The following is an 18,386-nucleotide window of genomic DNA, read 5'->3' on the forward strand; positions in this document are numbered from 1 at the left end:
TCCTCTCTGTGAGTGCATTGAGTTCAAGAATTCAATTATCACAACAGTTTTGTTGCACTGCCTTGATTTGCGCTAAGGTGCCAGCACTTTTCCTTTCAGTGAAAAGGTCAATATAGTGAAAAATGAAGTGATATCTTTTTACTATTGTGAAAGTAGTTTGACCTTGTAGACGCCTTGAAGGAGAAGCAAGGGCTCTCAGTGATCTGCAGATCCTGCTTTGAGAACCACTGACCAAAAACAAGGTTAAAAAGAACTTTGAGGCAGTGTCTTTCATACTCAGTAGAAAAGAATGCTGTCCTTCCTTGGCCAAAGATTCCTTGGGTGATGAAGGTAGATAAGCAAGAGTTCACAGTCTGGTCCCAATCTTTTCAGCCACGTCTCTTTTTACTCCTCTCCGGATCCTCAGTTGCAACCATGATGATCTCAAGCTCTCTCAAAACACTCCTCCACATTCTCAGCTTTATGCAGTTACTTTAACATGATTACCCAGATTTCAGGAGCCTGCTAAGGCTTCATCAGCTTTTTCACGATGCTACATTCCCCAAAAGTTTATCTCTTACCTAAACATTATAACTTTGGTCAGTCCTATTCATCTGACACTTTAGTATTAATGCTAAATTTTATTTGTATTTCTTTTTTTATTGTAGTATTGCCTCATTGTTGATAATTTATTTAAAACTTAAATATAAGTTCATTGAAAATAGGTCTTCATAGAATGTATTATATTTTCCTTCCATAGCAACTCACACAATTATTATTATTGGGTAATTACACACAATTAACTAATTGTACCCAATAAATGTGACATAAATAAAATCAACATATAGGAGGTAATGACTCAAGGGGATGTCTCTCCTGGGACATCTTAGTTTTCCTACACTACATTTTCCTTAAACAATCTGACTGTCTCCTGTGCCTTCAATTTTTTTTTCTGCTATTAATTTCCAAACTATAAATCCACCCTAGATATTTCTTTTGAATTTTTCTCCTCCTCCTCCTCCTCCTCCTCCTCCTCCTCCTCCTCCTCCTCCTCCTTCTCCTCCTTCTCCTCCTTCTCCTCCTCCTCCTCCTCCTCCTCCTCCTCCTCCTCCTCCTCCTCCTCCTCCTCCTCCTCCTTCTCCTCTTCCTCTCCTTTTCCTCCTTTTTATTCCTTTTCTCCTCCTCCTCCTCCTCCTTCTCCTTATTCCTGGACATTGTCAATATTCTACTCTTAAAACCTGACATATCCAATCTTGACTCATTGTCTCTTTCCCAACTGGTTTCTCCTTTTGTGATCCCACTTTAGTTAATGGCATCCAATGACCAACTCAGTTGGCCAATGTAGAGGCAATCGCCATTTTCTCAATGTGCTATCTTTTAAATAATTCTGTGGAGCATCCATTTTTTTCTATTCATACTCTCACAGCCTGAGCTCAAGTTACCATTAAGATCACCTCAACAACTCCAGCAACCTCCCAAAAGATTTCTCTGACTTCAGACCTTTAATTTGATTGCACTATTGCAGATAAAGCAATTATCTTAGTTTGTTTGGTCAGTTATAGCAAATTACCATAGTATGGGTGTCTTATAAACAATAGAAATTTATTTGTCACAGTTCTGAGGCTTCATGGTCCAAGATAAAGGCCAATAAATTTGATGGAAGTCCACTCCTGGTTCAAAGATGGCTGTCTTCTCACTGTGTCCTCACATGGTGAAAAGGCAAGAAAGCTCTCTGGGATCTCTCTTTAAAAAAAGATTATATTAATTGATTTTTAGAGAGAGGAAGGAGGAGAGAGAGAGAGAGAGAGAGAGAGAGAGAGAGAGAAAAGCATCAATATGAGAGCTGAAATAGTGAGAAGCTGCCTCCTGCATACCCCCTACAGGGGACTGAACCCACAACCTTGGCATGTGCCCTGATGGTAAATCAAACTGGCAACCTTTCGGTGCATGGGAGAATGTCCAACCAACTGAGTCCCACCAGCCAGGGCTCTCTGGGACTCTTTTATAAAGGTACTAATCCCATGCATGAGGGTTCTGCCCCTGTGATCCAATCATCTCCCAAAGGTCCACCTCCCAATACTGTCATATTGAGGAATAGGTTTTAACAAATGTATTTGGTGTGTGTGTGTGTGTGTGTGTGTGTGTGTGTGTGTGTTGGGGGGGGCGTATTCCATCTATAGCAGTAATTTTTCTAAAATACAACCCAAATCCTGTCATTCTCAGTCTAAAACCCTTCAGTGATTCCACACTGTCCAGGATAAAATCTAAACTCCCTTAGATGGTCTAACACAGTGGTTCTCAACCTTCCTAATGCTGCGACCCTTTAATTCAGTTCCTCATGTTGTGTGACCCCCAATGTCATTGTTACAAGTTGAACATAATTAAAGCATAGTGATTAATCACAAAAACAATATGTAAATATATATGTGTTTTCTTAGGCGACCCCCGTGAAAGGGTCGTTCGACCCCCAAAGGGGTCACAACCCACAAGTTGAGAACTGCTGGCACTAACATCTTTGTGATCTGGCCCCTGCTTTCCTGTTCAGCTTCATTTCTCCCAGCAATTTTCCTTCAAACTGCCTTCTGCTGTATTGAGCTGCTTTCTTTACCATTCTCTGTTCTACTCCCTGACATTGAACATGATGTTCCCCTTGTCTAAAATGTCTTCTCTTTCCACCCAGCAGTCACTTCCAGCTTCCACACCTTAGCTCTTTACCTGACAATGTTCTCATCATTGATAAATTTCAACTGATAAATAATCTCTTCAATTAAGTCTTCTCTTATTACTTCCTTCCTGAGGTCCTCCCCATGGCTGCTCTCAGTCACTGTCCTTATTCTATTCTAGCATACTTCTCACTATGTTGCCTTGTCCATTGTCTGAGTCCCCTGCTAAATCATAAATCTTTCTGAGTGCATGAATGTTTACTTATTTAGTTCATATTCATTATACTAGTATGTCTAAGTGCCTGGTTCAGAATAAAGCCTTAATAAATATTTATAAAATAAAATAATTATTATTCAATATTAAAATACTATAATAGAATTTTAAATAAAATGTCATAATCCTGGCTAGGTACCTAGTGTCATCGCCATATGCCAAGGCTATAGGCTTGATCCCCAGTCAGGGCACATTAAAGAATCAACCAATGAATGCATGAATAAGTGGAACAACAAATTGATGTGTTGTTGTTGTTGTTTTTTTTTCTCTCTCTCTCCCACTTCCTCTCTCTCTTTAAAATCCATCAATTAAAAAATGTCATAGAGGCTGAAACGATAAAAAGGTTAAATTTAACTGTGAGCAAAAGGAGAAAAGAGGGCCTGGGGACACTGCAGAGAGGTACACTTTTGTATGTCATCAGAACAAAAAAGATGTCATACTTTTCCTTTGGGAATTGAAGAATGAGCCAGAGTACAATCTCTTGCCGAGGCTGTAATAATATATACCCTAGAGACAATAATGAGAGCTGTTACATGGAAAAAGGGATCTTTGAGAAAAGGTTGTGAACTTTGAGGTGTTACGTAAGAGGATGTGGCATGTTTTGCCTCGTGAGTAAAGCTCTACAGATAACCTTAACAAAAATGCTGTGTCTGCTTGGGCAGTTTAAGAGGTAACGTTCCAACACTGGCGCAGTCAATGAGAGCTGTTTTCTCCAAATACAACATTTTGAAAATAAATTCTCCTAATTGTGTTTATCCAGGTTGGCAAGATTCTGAGTTGCTAAATGGCATGAAGTGGAGAAGCAGAAGGAGCACTCAGGACCAAGTAGAAACGTGAAAAAAAATGTTGGTGAGTTTAATTCCTAGTTTAGCAATAGAGAGGTGAAAGGCCTTCATGATTAATAAGAAAGCTGTTTTCCTCCCTGAAGCATATTCAATTAGAAAAATTTACATATAAAAATGACACTGATTATAAACACAGTGCGTAATCTCTTTTTCAGGAGAAGGAACTGTTCCTACCTATTTAAGGTAGTTATCTTTTCTTCTTCACTTTTATCCCTTAGGATGGAAATTTATCTAAGACAAATTTCTAAATGATAATTGAAACAAACTTACCTTGAAAATACAGTGTCATTTTAAAAAACAAACATGTATGCTGTCCTGTAGGGTGACACAGGTCTGGATTTCTCTTTATTCTGCTTCATCTGTTTGAAAATGACTTCTCTATCTTGTCTCTACCAACCTACCTCCATCTGTCTCCCCACATTAATATTCTAGTTCCCCAGCGAATCTGCATTGGCTGAATAAAGTGGATGAGCACATACATTAAGGATTATAATGTAAATAAGAATTAGCTAATCATATGGTTAAGAGAACCTATCCTGAGTACATTTATCACATATGGACAAACTACTTAACACCAACTTACCTTAGAGTAGGCCAGATGCACGTTCACTTTTATTATTTTTGTTCTTAATTTAGCACTAACATAAGGGCTAAGCCGGTGAGAGGTGTTACTGTGGTGGGTCAGCAGAAGTGACCTGTGTTCTCAGAGGCCGCCCGGGGTGTGCGTGGGGCCTGGGTAAGGGTCCTCGGGGTGAGTTCCTGCAGCGCAGCCTCAGGAGCGGCGGCTCAGTGCATTCTCCTCAGCTCTCAGTCCAATGTTTGGATCTTCCTGTTAACCGAGGATCCTTCATATGGAACTGAGCAATTTTTTAAAAATATATTTTATTGGTTTTTTACAGAGAGGAAGGGAGAGGGATAGAGAGTTAGAAACATCCATGATAGAGAAACATCGATCAGCTGCCTCCTGCACACCTCCTACTGGGGATGTGCCTGCAACCAAGGTACATGCCCTTGACCGGAATCTAACCTGGGACCTTTCAGTCCGCAGGCCAACGCTCCATCCACTGTGCCAAACCGGTTAGGGCGGAACTGAGCAATTTAAATGTAAAATACTAATTGTGAAACAAAGGTGACCACATCAGGTAGGAATGGAAACCATGCTTTGAGGAAAGGGCCCAAGATCTCTTATCTGAGGGGTGCAGGCAGCCATCTCGCTGTGCGGCCCTGCGCTGGTTCTGCAGTGTGGCCTTTAATTTCTCCAGTTTCATTCGCCTTCAGCCTCCATGTGACTGTGGGCAAATTGGACCACAAGACACTCGGGGACCACACAGTCCACACCGTGACAGCTGGCAAGCCAACAAGCAGTGGGGTGTGGGGAAGCATTACTAGGGCTTGGGGTCTCTGGAGTGCTGCAGGGCACAGCCAGACCTTGGTTTCTGGTGATCCTCAGAAGTTTGGATCCACTCTGCATAAATCCCAGTCAAGCTAACAACCAAGTTCCTGACACTGTTGCTTGGTGGGACCCACGCAGCCCACTTCCAGAGGGTTTTCACAGCATTCTGGGGGTGCTTCCAGGGCATGTGGGAGGTGATGGCAAAGGCAGAGGCAGCCAGCAGACTGTGGCCAAGGGAGTCCTACCCCACTGATCTGAATGTCCTAAAGGGAACCCGTAGGCCTGGGCACCCAGAATGAATGTGTGGCCGGTGCTTGGAGCAGCCTGGCTCTCCCCCCTACCTGCCCCTGCAGCTGGTGTGAAAGAAAAGGAGCAGAGGTCCTCCCAGACACTGACCAACTTCAGAAGCTGGGATTGTGGATTTCCTCAGTGTGCAGAATTTTAACCCTGAGTGAATAAGCTTGCATATTGTAAAACACCTTTACCTGTTAAAAACAAAACAAAGCACTAACTAAGAGTAAGTTTGTGTTATTAAACATCAGAAACTGCGTATTCATAAAGAAACTTTTTAAAAATTACAATATTTTCCAGAACTGAGAATTGAGTGTTACAATAACTAAGAATCAGTCTACTAGCTCCTTCCAGACAGCAACACTAGCACCATCTTTATAATTGCTTGGGAATTCTAAGGAATGTATATGTATTTATGTCATATACATATTCATAATTTATATGCATATGATTATCATGAATATGTATTTTTATCTCTTTTTTTCCTTTAAAAATTATTTTGTTCATGCCTAATACTGACACCTAGGCAAAGCATTTATCTAATGTTTAGGCTTATATTAAAAGCATCAGAAAGCTATAATCCTGATTAGAAATAAAATGATTAGAAAATTCTATATAATAAAAGCCTAATATGCTAAGTGTTCGACCATTCATTTGATTGTTCAACTAATCGCTATGATGCACACTGACCACCAGGGGGCAGATGCTTTAACCGGTAGGTTAGCTTGCTCCTGGGGTCTGGCTGATTGGGACCGGGCAAGACAGGCTGGACAGGCCCTGGACAAATCTGTGCACTTGGCCTCTAGTATTATTATATTTTCTAATATTAATATTTCCTAATATTAATATTAGAAAATAAAAACTAGTGGCAGTAAGCCTTTGGCTTTATTTTAATATTGGGTTGATGATATTATACTGTTTGCTGGGATTGAAAAATTATCTAAAATTATATTTTTTATTGATTTTTAAATTCATCTTTATATTACTGTCACAGATGTCAAATAAGAAACTTAATTTGCTCTCCTTAATTCAATTCAATTTTTTGACTGTACTTTCCTAGACAGACGTCTTTCCATCTTCCCTACTTCACTGGCTGTCACAAGAAGGATTGGTACATAGTTCCTGAAGAATTGTCCCTAAATCCTAGTGTTAGTTTCAAGGCTTGGGAAGGACAGCCTGGATAAATGTAAAAGTTAGAAATCATCAAAAAGCATGTGAAACATCTCAAAGTAAGGTTCCCATTGGTTATTACCATAGGGCTTATCTTCACGTTTATGGTTTGTCTCTTGATGCCCCACAGAAGGTACCATAAGTCCATGCTCGTATTTCTCACCCTTTCATCACAGTCCTGCTTAGTTGATTAAGAAAGAGTCCCCTTCTCTTAGAAACAGTGATTGTGGCATTTTTGGAATATCCTAAAGCCACCAAATCCCCATGATATGCCAGAGACAGAAATTAGCAGAACCTTCCCTCCCCAAACCACATCTGTGTATTGCATCCTTTTCCAAGGCAGGACTGGATCCCAGTCTATCCCAGGCATGAATGAGAATGCTCTGCTACCAGGAAAGGATTGGATCTGTTCAGGGCCTCAGTGGACAATAATTTTTTCTGTCCTTGTGGCCAGATGTTCCAAACCCCCAGCACTCTCGGGAAATGCAGAACACAAGCAGAGCATCACAGTAACAGGGGCACATCACTCTGACAAAACAGGTACATTTAAGGGTATTTCCATTTATTCTTTCCAAAAGTCTGCTTCGTGTGGTAGCATATAAATCTGGCATCAATAGTTGGGAGAGATAAGGGTACAAAAAGGAATGACATGTTTACAAATTTATCAAATGAAGTGAATGCAGGAAAATGTGTTTTGCAGTTGCTGAAGATTAGCTTTGGAGAAAAAAATCCTCTGCTATGCCATTACCTATTTATTTACTAAAGCTATTATCTGATGAACTTAAGTAGTAAAAACACCAAAATATAATAGTGTATCTGTTGAAAATTACAACACTTTCTTACATTCATAACATTATAACACAAGCATATTCTCTCCTTCTCTCTCTTGAATTTGAAGCAGAAAGGCACAATAAAATGTATAATTTTTATTAGATTATGCTTTAACTTGGATGACTGAATTATGTGCAATTTAGCGATTAGAAAGTAACCCAAATGCTATAAAGTCAAGTATTAATATTTATTTAATTAAAGGAAATAGTGCAGTTCTTCCATGGTGGTCTAACTAGGTACTTGCCCATTTTTGTTGCTGACAGAAGGTTCTTCCATTTTTGGATAAATCACAGTTACTCGTTTTAGCTGTTAGAGCTCCTTTTCTCCTCCTCACCAGCCAACCTGGGCAAGGTTCCACAGACAGTATTTTTTCTTATTTGTCCCCACCCAGAAGCCCTTAATCTATTCAGGGAAAAAGAAAAATGCTAAGGTCCCCTGTATGAATCACTTGGAATTAATCAACAAACCTCTTAAAACTCTAATCAGCACAGGAGTGAGTGCTATAAAGAGAAAGAAGCAAACTTGTGGGAACTGGAAATGCAAGGAGTTGAGTTTTCCTTCTCATTCTTCAACAAAAATCCTGAGTTAACAACCTTTAAAATGTTACTATAAGAGTAAGATAACTGCATTACAAAAGAAATTGAAAATAATGCAAATATTAATTTCTGATCCCAATAGCTCATTCCATAACTTTTTTCCTTTGGTAAAAAAATTTGTAATTATTATTTTCTTTATCATGTATGATTAAAAAAACACACAGAGTTATAAACAAAAGAAGGGGAACACAGGACATGCACTCAACTGAAACATTTTGAAAAAGAAAATTGACAACCATTGCTTTACAATAAATATAGAAAGGTAGAAAAATGAGGAATTAATTATCTTTTAAAAAGTTATAAGTAAACCAGCACAGTGGTTACAAACATGGAAGTAGAGGCAGATGGCATGGTTTTAAACCTTGCCTTTGCCACTGAGCTCTTCTTGCAATCTCAGGCAGGTTGCCTCAGTTTCCTTATCTAAAAAATATTAATGCCAAGTGTGCCTACTTTATTAGGTGTTTATGATGGTTTAATAAGTTAATACTAAGAAGTACTCTAATTAAGAACCTGTAATATAGCATTTGATAAAATTAAATTATTGTTATTCTTCAGTTTCTAGCACAGTATTTTTAAAATAAATACAAACCTACAAAGAAGAGAATTGTATTTCTAGTCTCTGGAAGTTTCATTAAATAAAGATAAATGACAACAGACCTGCCTTGAGACTAGGTCTAAGAAATTCTCTTCTCATATGCAAAATGCTTTTTGTTTAAGTTTATAACCTACAGCTTGAGGATCATTTCTTATGGTTTAGAATTGATGAGGTAAGATTTGTGACTGGCTTCCTCTGCAAAATATTTGTTCTCAAATGATTTCCTCTTTCCTCCAGGAGAGTATAAATAAGCTTTTTTTTTGTGTGTGACTCTTTGGTTTTCTTCAAAACATGTTAGGCCATATATATCACAGCTGTATTCTCCATTTCAAAGATAGATGATTTCAAGTATCTCTTAATTGAGTAGCACTTTTTATTTAGATTTCCAGATAAGGCACAATAAAGGTTTAACATACAAAAAGGCTAGACTGCTTCCCAGAGAACACAAGGCACTCCCAGGATGGGAAACTGGCCCCCATGTTGTTTGATAAAAAAGGAATTCCTAGCAGGAAGATATTTTTAGCGCATTGGTTGGAACATCAGTTCCATCCACATTTCCTTAACACCCTGTGCTATATTCTCCCTCCAACATTCCAGGATTGGTCCATCACCCAAAGTAACCAAGAAAAGTCACTTGAGATTTTTCTCTCACAAGGAGGAAAAAAAAAGCTATTGTTATTATATTAACATATGTTTCTCTTTCTTCATTTAATACACAACAGCATTTGGGCCTCTACTAAAAATTATCACACACACTACAAGATGAACCAAGCCCTCCTGAAATATTTTGTTTTGTGACTGTAACATCAGTATGTTTAAATGAGATGTTTATTTCTGTCTACATTTCCGGTATGGCTCCTAGTGACTAAAAATTGGAATTTTGTGTTTGCTTTGCTGCATCTATTTCTCTTTATAAGAAATTGATTAGCTGACTTCTTTCTACACTGAGATCTTCTATAAAAGGTAAAATTTATTTCTCTCTCTCTTTTTAATAGCATATAAAATACGTTTTAAAAAATCTCTTAAGCAAAACCGTGGTCAATATATAAACTGATTATATATATATATAAAGCTTATTTATATTATAACTAGAGGCCCAGTATACAAAAATTTGTGCACTCGGGGGGTCCCTCAGCCCGGCCTGTGCCCTCTCACAGTCTGGGACCCCTTGGGGGATGTCCACCTGCTGGCTTAGGCCCATTCCCTGGGGGATCAGGCCTAAACTGGCAGTCAGACATCCCTCTGGAAACCCTGGAGCCCTCATGGGTTGTCCACTTGCCAGTGGGGAGCAGACCTAAGCTGCAGTCAGACATCCTCAGCGCTGCTGAGGAGGCAGGAGAAGCTCCCACCACCACCGCTGTACTGGCAGCTGGCAGCCTGGTTTATGGCTGAGCAGAGCTCCTCCCATGTGAGAGTGCCCTGACCACCAGGGGGCAGCTCCTGCATTGAGTGTCTGCCCCCTGTTGGTCAGTGTGTGTCATAGTGACCAGTCATTCCCAGTCTTTCTGCTGTTAGGGTCAGTTTGCATATTACCTTTTTATTATATAGGCTAGAGGCCTGGTGAATGGGTGGGGGCTGTCTGGTTTGCCCTTCAGGGTGGGGGTCCCCATTGGGGTGCCACTGGGTGCCTGGCCAACCTGGGTGAGGTGCTGATGGCTGTTTTCAGGCTGGCCATACCACCTTTAGGGTGGGGGGTCCCCACTGGGGTGCCTGGACAGTCTGGCGACCCAAGCTCCCAGCCTTTCCTTTTTTTCTTTTTCTGGGACTTATTTATCTTCTATGATTGAAACTTTGTAGCCTTGAGCAGAGCCCAGGTCTGGCTGGAAGCAGGTATCTGGGATTATTTATCATTTATAATTGAAACTTTGTAACCTTGAGCAGAGCCCAGGGCCGGCCAGGGCAGGCTGGGCAACCCAAGCCTCCTGCTTGCTTCAGCTCTGAGGCTGCCATCATCTTAGCTGAGTTAATTTGCATACTCGCTCCTGATTGGCTGGTGGACGTGGCTGGTGGGTGTGGCTTGAGCATAGCGGAGGGACAGTTAATTTGCATGTTTCTCTTTTATTATATAGGAGGATGATAATTGTGAATGTCCCATGTCCCACATGGTTCAGGGTTCAGGCTCTGGAAGAGGGGCTGTATGCAAATGAAAGAGATGAGACAAGTAATAATAAGTTGGAAATTGGGGGGCCAGGTGAGACCCCATCCCAAGAGGATAGACTCTGCTTGTGCTCAGGCCTTGCCATCCTTTTGTTCAGTTTGGGATACACCTATAGCCCTTAAGCAGACAATTTCCAGTAACAGACAGACTATCTTATCAGTAAGGATTTACATAACTATCTGGTGGGGAAGTTGCTTCAGCTACCATTGTCTGGACTAACCAGTGGGTGCATAGCCCTGACCTTTGCCAGGGCTTCAAGGATCACCAGCATTCTGGGCTCCTTGTCTACACCTCTCTGCTAGAGAAGACAATAGGTGGTTTCCCACATATAATTGCTCTTGAACATGATTTGTAACATGTCTCCCCTTTCCAAAATAGGCAATTTTTATTTAATACTAGGTTGATCATCAGCTTACCAAAATTCGATGTCTTTTACATGTATGGACAGATATCAAATTTATAGTCAGTAATTCAAATGAAAAGAAATAACTTTGGATAATTTTCTTTTGCCTAAAATACTTCTATCACAGTTCAATAAACTTCTTACCAGATATAATTTCTAAGATATTATTAAAGAGATTTTCCGGGAAGGAAATTTGGATTATAAGTAAGAATAGATGGAGACATATGTGTGTGTGTGTGTGTGTGTGTGTGTATACACATATGCATATATATATAACATATTTCTATATAAGTATATATAGATACATATACACATATATAATGTTTTTCTAAAGTCCAGAATTTGAAGGGTGAATATCATTCAAGGCCACAGCCTTGGAGTTACAAAAAAGTCACTGAATTTTATAGATTTAAGATTTAAAGCTTAAAATTCTCAGGTGCACTTTTTAAAATTTGAACACCTGGTTTTAAAAAGCATATCCTAATATTGTAGAAGTGAAATGACTCATTAAAACAAAAATTTAGAAAAGTAGACAAAAATAGATCCAGCGAGAGAGAAGCATCGACAAGCTATCCAACCTCAGAGGGAAGGCAGGGGAGGGAGGGGGGTTAAGAGAGCAACAAAAGGACTTGTATGCATGCATATAAGCAGAATCCATGGACACAGACAGTAGCGGGGTGAGGGCATGTGCTGGGAGGTGGGAATGGCCGGGGAGAGGTCAATGGGGGGGGGGGAGGAGGGAGACATATGTAATACTCTAAACAATAAAGAATAAAAAAAAAAACCCCTGAAAACAACTAAAATAAATAAGTTAAAATTCAAGTTATTTAAAAACACATGATTTGCATTAAGGAGAAAATGTAGCCCTGCCAACCATCTTTCCCTTTCAAATATTTATAGTACATTTTGAAGACATTAGGCAAACACTTAAATGCCAGTAGTTCATTATTTTTAAAAATAATTTTTTTCAAATGACTAACATCGAAATATGGATTCTGTTTTTTTCTTAGGGCCTCGAACACAGAGTCTGTTTTATGGTGGACATGGACTCTTTGCTAGGAAGATTTTAAGTGTTCTTTTGGAAATTCTGAGAGGCATAGGAATTAAACTTTTCTTCTTCTGCTTGCACAATGTTACCTGAGAGCAAAACACTTTTTCAACTGTTGACTCCTTAGAATGTGTCTTTCCTTTTGTTTACAATACTCTTCTGGGCTCTTTTCCAGGATCTCGGAGTAACAAAGTTCTCTGTTTTGATCATGGATGGAGTGTTATGATTTTTATATTAAAATGAAGAACCTATTTGGTTGCGAATAAAACTGGGCCTATTGTGGGGGTACACTGACGCCCTGTCAGATGTACTAATCCCAACAAGGAGGAATACAGGGATGAATAAACACTCTTGCCTTTGAGTTCCCACTGAGGGTTAAGAAAACATCCTGATGTGTCCATTTGTAGCTTATTGGTTTCCTGAACTAAATTAGGGATTAGGATGAAAGGTGTGGCTGGAATCACTTCCTGAAGATTGAGATTTCTGAAACTCACAGAGATGGAGACCCAAGGTTCCCACAGCAGAGCCAGAAAAATAAATAAATAATAAGTATGCCTGCACCGTTGGCATTAGTCACACCCCTGAGCATTGTATCTTGGGCCCGGTACGTTTTGTTTTCCTAGTTCAGGCTGTGACTGTTTAGCACAAAGAGTAAACACTTTGTTCTTGCTAAAATCATACTTATTTTCTGCACTCTACAGGTAATAAGTAAGAATAATAACCATATCCTTAAAGTCCACTGAGGATGCCTTGTCTCTCTTCCTTGCTAGGTACCTGCAGGATAAGGTATTCCTCTAAATTGCATTTATGTATCAGGTAAGGATCAATACCTGAAATGTATTTCAAATAAAACACTGTCTCTCTGTGCCTGCTGAGAGATCTCTTTATTATTCCTTTCACCTCATCACTGAAAAAGAGATTCCAGAGGGATACGTTTGTGGATTTTGTCAGAATAACGTTATGCTAAAGCTTTAATTAACCAAATCATTTTTAGGGGTCCCTTATCACAGCAAAATCTTGAGGGGCTTGAAGTCAGTCAGAAGCTTATGAATTGAATTCAACACATAAATAGGCACCTGTGATGTGCTAGGCTGGATAGCAGTTTAGAAATTTATTCCAGTTTCTAATTTCTCCCATTTTCTCTCTATAGCTGGACCTCAGCTTATTTCAAACATAGGGGTGCCCACTCCCTCAAGGAAAATATTCTAGAAGCTTTAAAATCTAAAAGATTTATATTAACTCCAGCAGCAGCTCATGTACAGAGCTTCAGATTTATACATGAGCATGGTCACCACTCACATGCAGCCGGTTATGCCAAGTTGTGGTGACTCATCCAAAGTACAACCAGGGGCACATGGTAAATGTCCAGCAAATGGTAACCCCTCTTATTTTCATTAAATGAGGTTGGGACCAGTACCCATACCCCAAAAGGGAAGGAACTCAACTTTCCTATACATCCTAAATAGCCACAGAAGTCATTTCTTTTTAAAGACATAGTTGACACTTTGAGCAGAGCTAGACTGGTAGTTGTCATAGAAATTCTGATAAGACTATGTGGTGTTCACTGTCCTTAAGAGGAGGACCCGTGCAAGACAAAACTGAGAAATTACTTTGGTCTATTATAGTCACCTTCCCATCTCCTATTCAGGTTCCTTTTGCAACTCATACCCTGGCTTCCTGGAAGCTTTGTTCTTGTCCCCAGCATTGTAAGGTGGCCAATTTCAGTAGGAAACAAAGTCTCTGAGGGGTTGGCTGACACCGCCTAACCACCTGCTAGCTCACCAGCTGCTCTGCGTTTTAATGGGGTCTCTGGAACACACAAGAATTTCCAAAACCAGGGGAATCAAGCCATTTTGTGAGGCAAACTCTCTTTCCTATAGCTACTTTCTCCCTCAGAAAGCTCAATTATTCTTACAACATTAACATCTATTTCTTTTCTTACATTTCTTAAAAACACGGGTCAAGGCTGCCTCTCTCCCAAGTTTTGGTTATGTAACTTCTTCATCAGTCTATTCTGTTCATTATGGAGATTTCACATATAAGTGAGATCATATGATACTTATCTTTGTCTGACTACTGGCTTATTTTGCTGAACATAATACTCTCCAGGTCCTTCCATGATGTCTCAAAGGGTAAAAGACCCCTCTCCCCATTTTTAACAGCTGCATGGCTATGTAAATTCTTAATGAACATTTCAATTGGTTCAAGAGATATTTGTGAGGCTTCGCTTACATATCAGGTAAGGATCGATACCGGAAATGTATTTAAAATAGAACAGTCTCCCGGTGCCTGCTGACAAACCTCTTTATTCTTCCTAATAATTTTGTACAAAGATTTGTCATCAAGTTCCACCAATTCTTCCTCTAAAGAATGACCATTACTGTATACTCAGAAGATACACTGGTTGGCTCTCCCAGAAACAAGAATCTTAAAGCTCCAAGGTGCTCCATGCAGCACTTGCACACTGATCTCCCCTTTCACCTCATGACTTCATCACTTCACCTCAGTGGCTGTGGGATCAGCCGTTTCACAGCCTTGTCATCTCCATAAGTTCATTAACTTTAATCTTGGTTTATTCATCTGCAAAATATAAACAGTAATACTGCTCTGCCTCCCTCACAGGATTATTGTAATGATGAGTTGAACTGGTGCATGGGAAATAATTTTATATATCTTATTGACTTATATTATGCTGATATGAATATTTAGTCTTTTTATATCTAAGTCAGACAGACTTGAGTTCAAATCTTGAATTCTCCACTCATTAGTCATTAGGTAAATTACCTAATCTCTCAAAAACACAGTTTCATCATTTATGAAGTGAAGATGTTAACCTCCCTGCAGCTTAGTGTAAGGATTAAATGGAGAAACATTTTGGAAGGTACCAAGGACTGTGCTCAGTGACGATTTATGAAAATCTGAAAAAGTGCTTTAATGCTACTTTTTCTTTCTGTTCTCATTGACTCTATTCTTTGTCTATACAAGTCTTTCTTAATCTTATTCATATAATTTTATTTAATTTTTTGACAGATTGATCAGTGAATTAATTTTCTGTGGCTGCCATAAAATATTACCACAAACTCAGTGACTTAAAACAATGCAGTTATTTTCATAACAGTTCTCAGGGTCAAAATCAGTCTCACTAGGCTAAAGTCAAGGTGCTTGTTTTTTCTGGAGGCTCTGAGGAGTAACTTGTTTCCTTGCCTTTCTCAGCATCTAGCAGCTGCTTGCATTCCTGGCCCCTTCCTCACGTCACTCCAGACTTTTGCTTCTGTGATCACATCTACTACTGATACTGTGGATATCCTGGCCTTCTCTCCTAAGTACCTGGTGATTACATCTTTGGGCCCATCTGGATAACCCTGGACAATTGCTTCATCTTGAGGTCCTTAATCACATCTGCAAAGGCCCTTTTGTCATATAAGGTAACATTTACAGGTTATGGGGATTAAGATGTGGACATCTGGTGGGGGCCAGATCATTACTCGGTATATCATAATCAGGTACCTGAAATCACCACAGGTTTGTTATGATCACTGCTACCTTCTTTACTACCCATTTAATTTCTCCTTCCACAAAATTTTCCCCTGTTCAAATTCTACTGATTCTCTCTGGAGCATATAATTAAATCTACAGATTAATATTAAATCTATGATTAATATTTCTTACTGGATTTAGGCTTCTCTCAGGCAGGGTCATGCCTTAAACATTTTTCTTTTTAGTCCCACAACACTCCTTTATTCATATATTGAATGGATTATCAAGTATCTATTAATCTACTAAAATCCACGCCTTGCATTCTGTTCAGGTGATATAAAATTGAGTATAGAACAGTTCCAGTCTTTTGAGAACTCATTGAGTGTTGAGGGTATGCTAGAGACAATAAAGCTCACCACATATTCTTTTTAAAGTTTGCCAACCTCCTTACAGGTAGGCAGATACAGGAATATGGGCTGGCCGAAAATGTGGACAGTTAGTGACACATGTTTCTTCTGGGATGATGTAATAAAATTCTGATGCGTGGTTCTTTGCTGTTGCTCTCTGCCATTGTATGCAGCTGAGATGGTGGAACTTCCAACAGTCTGAGTTCCTGAGAGTGGACTCTCCTATGAATTCATGTGGGATATTGGGCATGTTTGAGAAGCAAAATGTTGTGTTAAGCCACTGAGATTTGGGAGTTATTTGTTCTTACTATATACAGCCTAATCCTTCATAACTAATAGAGAAAAAGAAATATGTGATCCTTTATGGTACAATGGGATAGCATATGTGAGTAGTAGAAAGCAGAAAACTCTTTGAAAGAAGAACAGAGGGAATACTTAAGTTGGTTCTTAAAGGGAGACTAGAAGGCCCGAGATGGATGAGGTGTGAGAACAACCATTTCCCCACAGAGCAAATAACACATGCAAAGGCTACAAAGCCTGAGAGAGTCCGTTTGACAGAGAAGATACACAATTTCTGAGGAAGAAAGGTGGAGACTAATGGTCAGGGCCATTCTAAGGCATTTTAGTTATTTATTCATTTTTTACTTTTTAGTAGCATTTACTAGTACTTTATGCAGAATTTACTTTGAGCCTTTTAAGTTTGTGTTTCTTCAGTTTCTTCTGGGATATCTTTTTCTTTTGTGCACTTTGTCTTCCAGTTTAGGAATAATCTGCTTTTTCAGTGAGGATCGTCTCAGTGTGGCAGGCAAAACTCATATATGGGTCAGTCTGCCCATGAGCTCTGTAAGTTCTGCACCGGATCTTGGGAGCTTTGTTCGCCTGGATGTGCTCAATGAGCAGAGAATCTACATCTAAATCCTTAAGTGCAGTATTACCCTCTGCATTTTTAAGCATGTGCGGCAAAAATGTCCCACTCTTTGTGGGCCACCGACCCTGTGTCCAGCCCACTGTTTGGCCTGGGCACACCGGCCAGCTCCACCAATGTAACGATGGAATGGCACACGTTGCTTCTGTAAAGTGACTCCCTTCAGATACCTGGTGGTTTTTCGGATATGCATACCCTTGATGGCCTGGACAGTTTCACAAGTCTTCTTAAAGTGAACATGAAGATCTGAACCTCTTGATTTGCATGATTTTGTGGGGGTTTCTGGGTCAAGTGAATTGTGAACCATTTTCAGAGGTCACCTCAGGGTGCCTATGAGGAGAGCTAAGGCATTTTATTTTCATGCTGTAAGTAGAGGTTCTTAAAAAGCCTTTACATTTTTTGTTCATTTATTCTGCTTAAAATAGTAATATAAGTACATTATATATTATTGGAAAGACATAGGAAAGCAAATACAAATAATTACTGCTAATATGACATTGAGGAACAACTGTGAAGGCTGCTTTTGTTTTTTCTTCTAGATATTTCATTTTATTTTAAAAAATTATGTTTTTTAAGAGTTGCTTTGTTCATTTTTTTTTCATTTTCCTACTAAAAGTCTTAAAAGAAATTTCAGTTTGGGCTGATAAAATTCCAGTGTTTAAGAGATATACCATCATTTATTTAGCTATCTGGCACATAGGATGTATTTGTTGTTATAGAGACAATCCTTCTGAGTAGACATTTAAAAATCAGTTTTATTGAGGAATAATTTATACAGAATAAAACTAACTTATTTCAAGTGTAAATCTGAGGAATTTTTGACAAATGTATACATACCACTATTCCCTCAGTCCCATGAAAGGATTATTGCGAATGAACTTTGATAAAGTTCTGAGACAGAAACTCCCAAGAGTTTCTATTGTTTCTTAAGACTGCATCTGTACAACTTTCAACAATAAAGATAAATACTGTAAATAAAAAAAGATTACCTCTTGCCTTTTTAGGTGGAAAGAACATATAACTCCTGCTTCCTTTCTTTCTTTTTATTAGGATCTGCAAGCTAAGTGTGAAAGCTGAATTGCTCAGTACAACAGAAGAAATTATAGAGATTGTGTATGTATTGGGCAGATGGATGTTAAGAAACTTGCATTGGAAAGGGGCCTTGAGGAAAGAACAAAGGTGGTTTAAATGAAATTTAAAAAAAAATTACAATGATAAATTTCCCCACAAATTTATGTTACTTGCTCATGTTTTGTTAAGCTGGATCTCTTTCAGAATGAAGACAGAATAGGGAATGTGAGAAGGGTCTCATGGACACGGGCAAAGCCAAG

At 39.2% G+C, this 18,386-nt stretch overlaps 1 pseudogene; it reads right to left on the reverse strand.

Annotated features, from left to right (window-relative positions):
- Nucleotides 1-16,840: 16,840 nt before the first annotated feature.
- Nucleotides 16,841-17,362, reverse strand: LOC132226745 (large ribosomal subunit protein uL22-like; annotated as a pseudogene).
- Between the last annotated feature and the right edge of the window lie 1,024 nt (nt 17,363-18,386).

The sequence above is a fragment of the Myotis daubentonii genome, chromosome 2, assembly GCF_963259705.1.
Source record: "Myotis daubentonii chromosome 2, mMyoDau2.1, whole genome shotgun sequence".
NCBI classification, from domain to species: Eukaryota; Metazoa; Chordata; class Mammalia; order Chiroptera; family Vespertilionidae; genus Myotis; species Myotis daubentonii.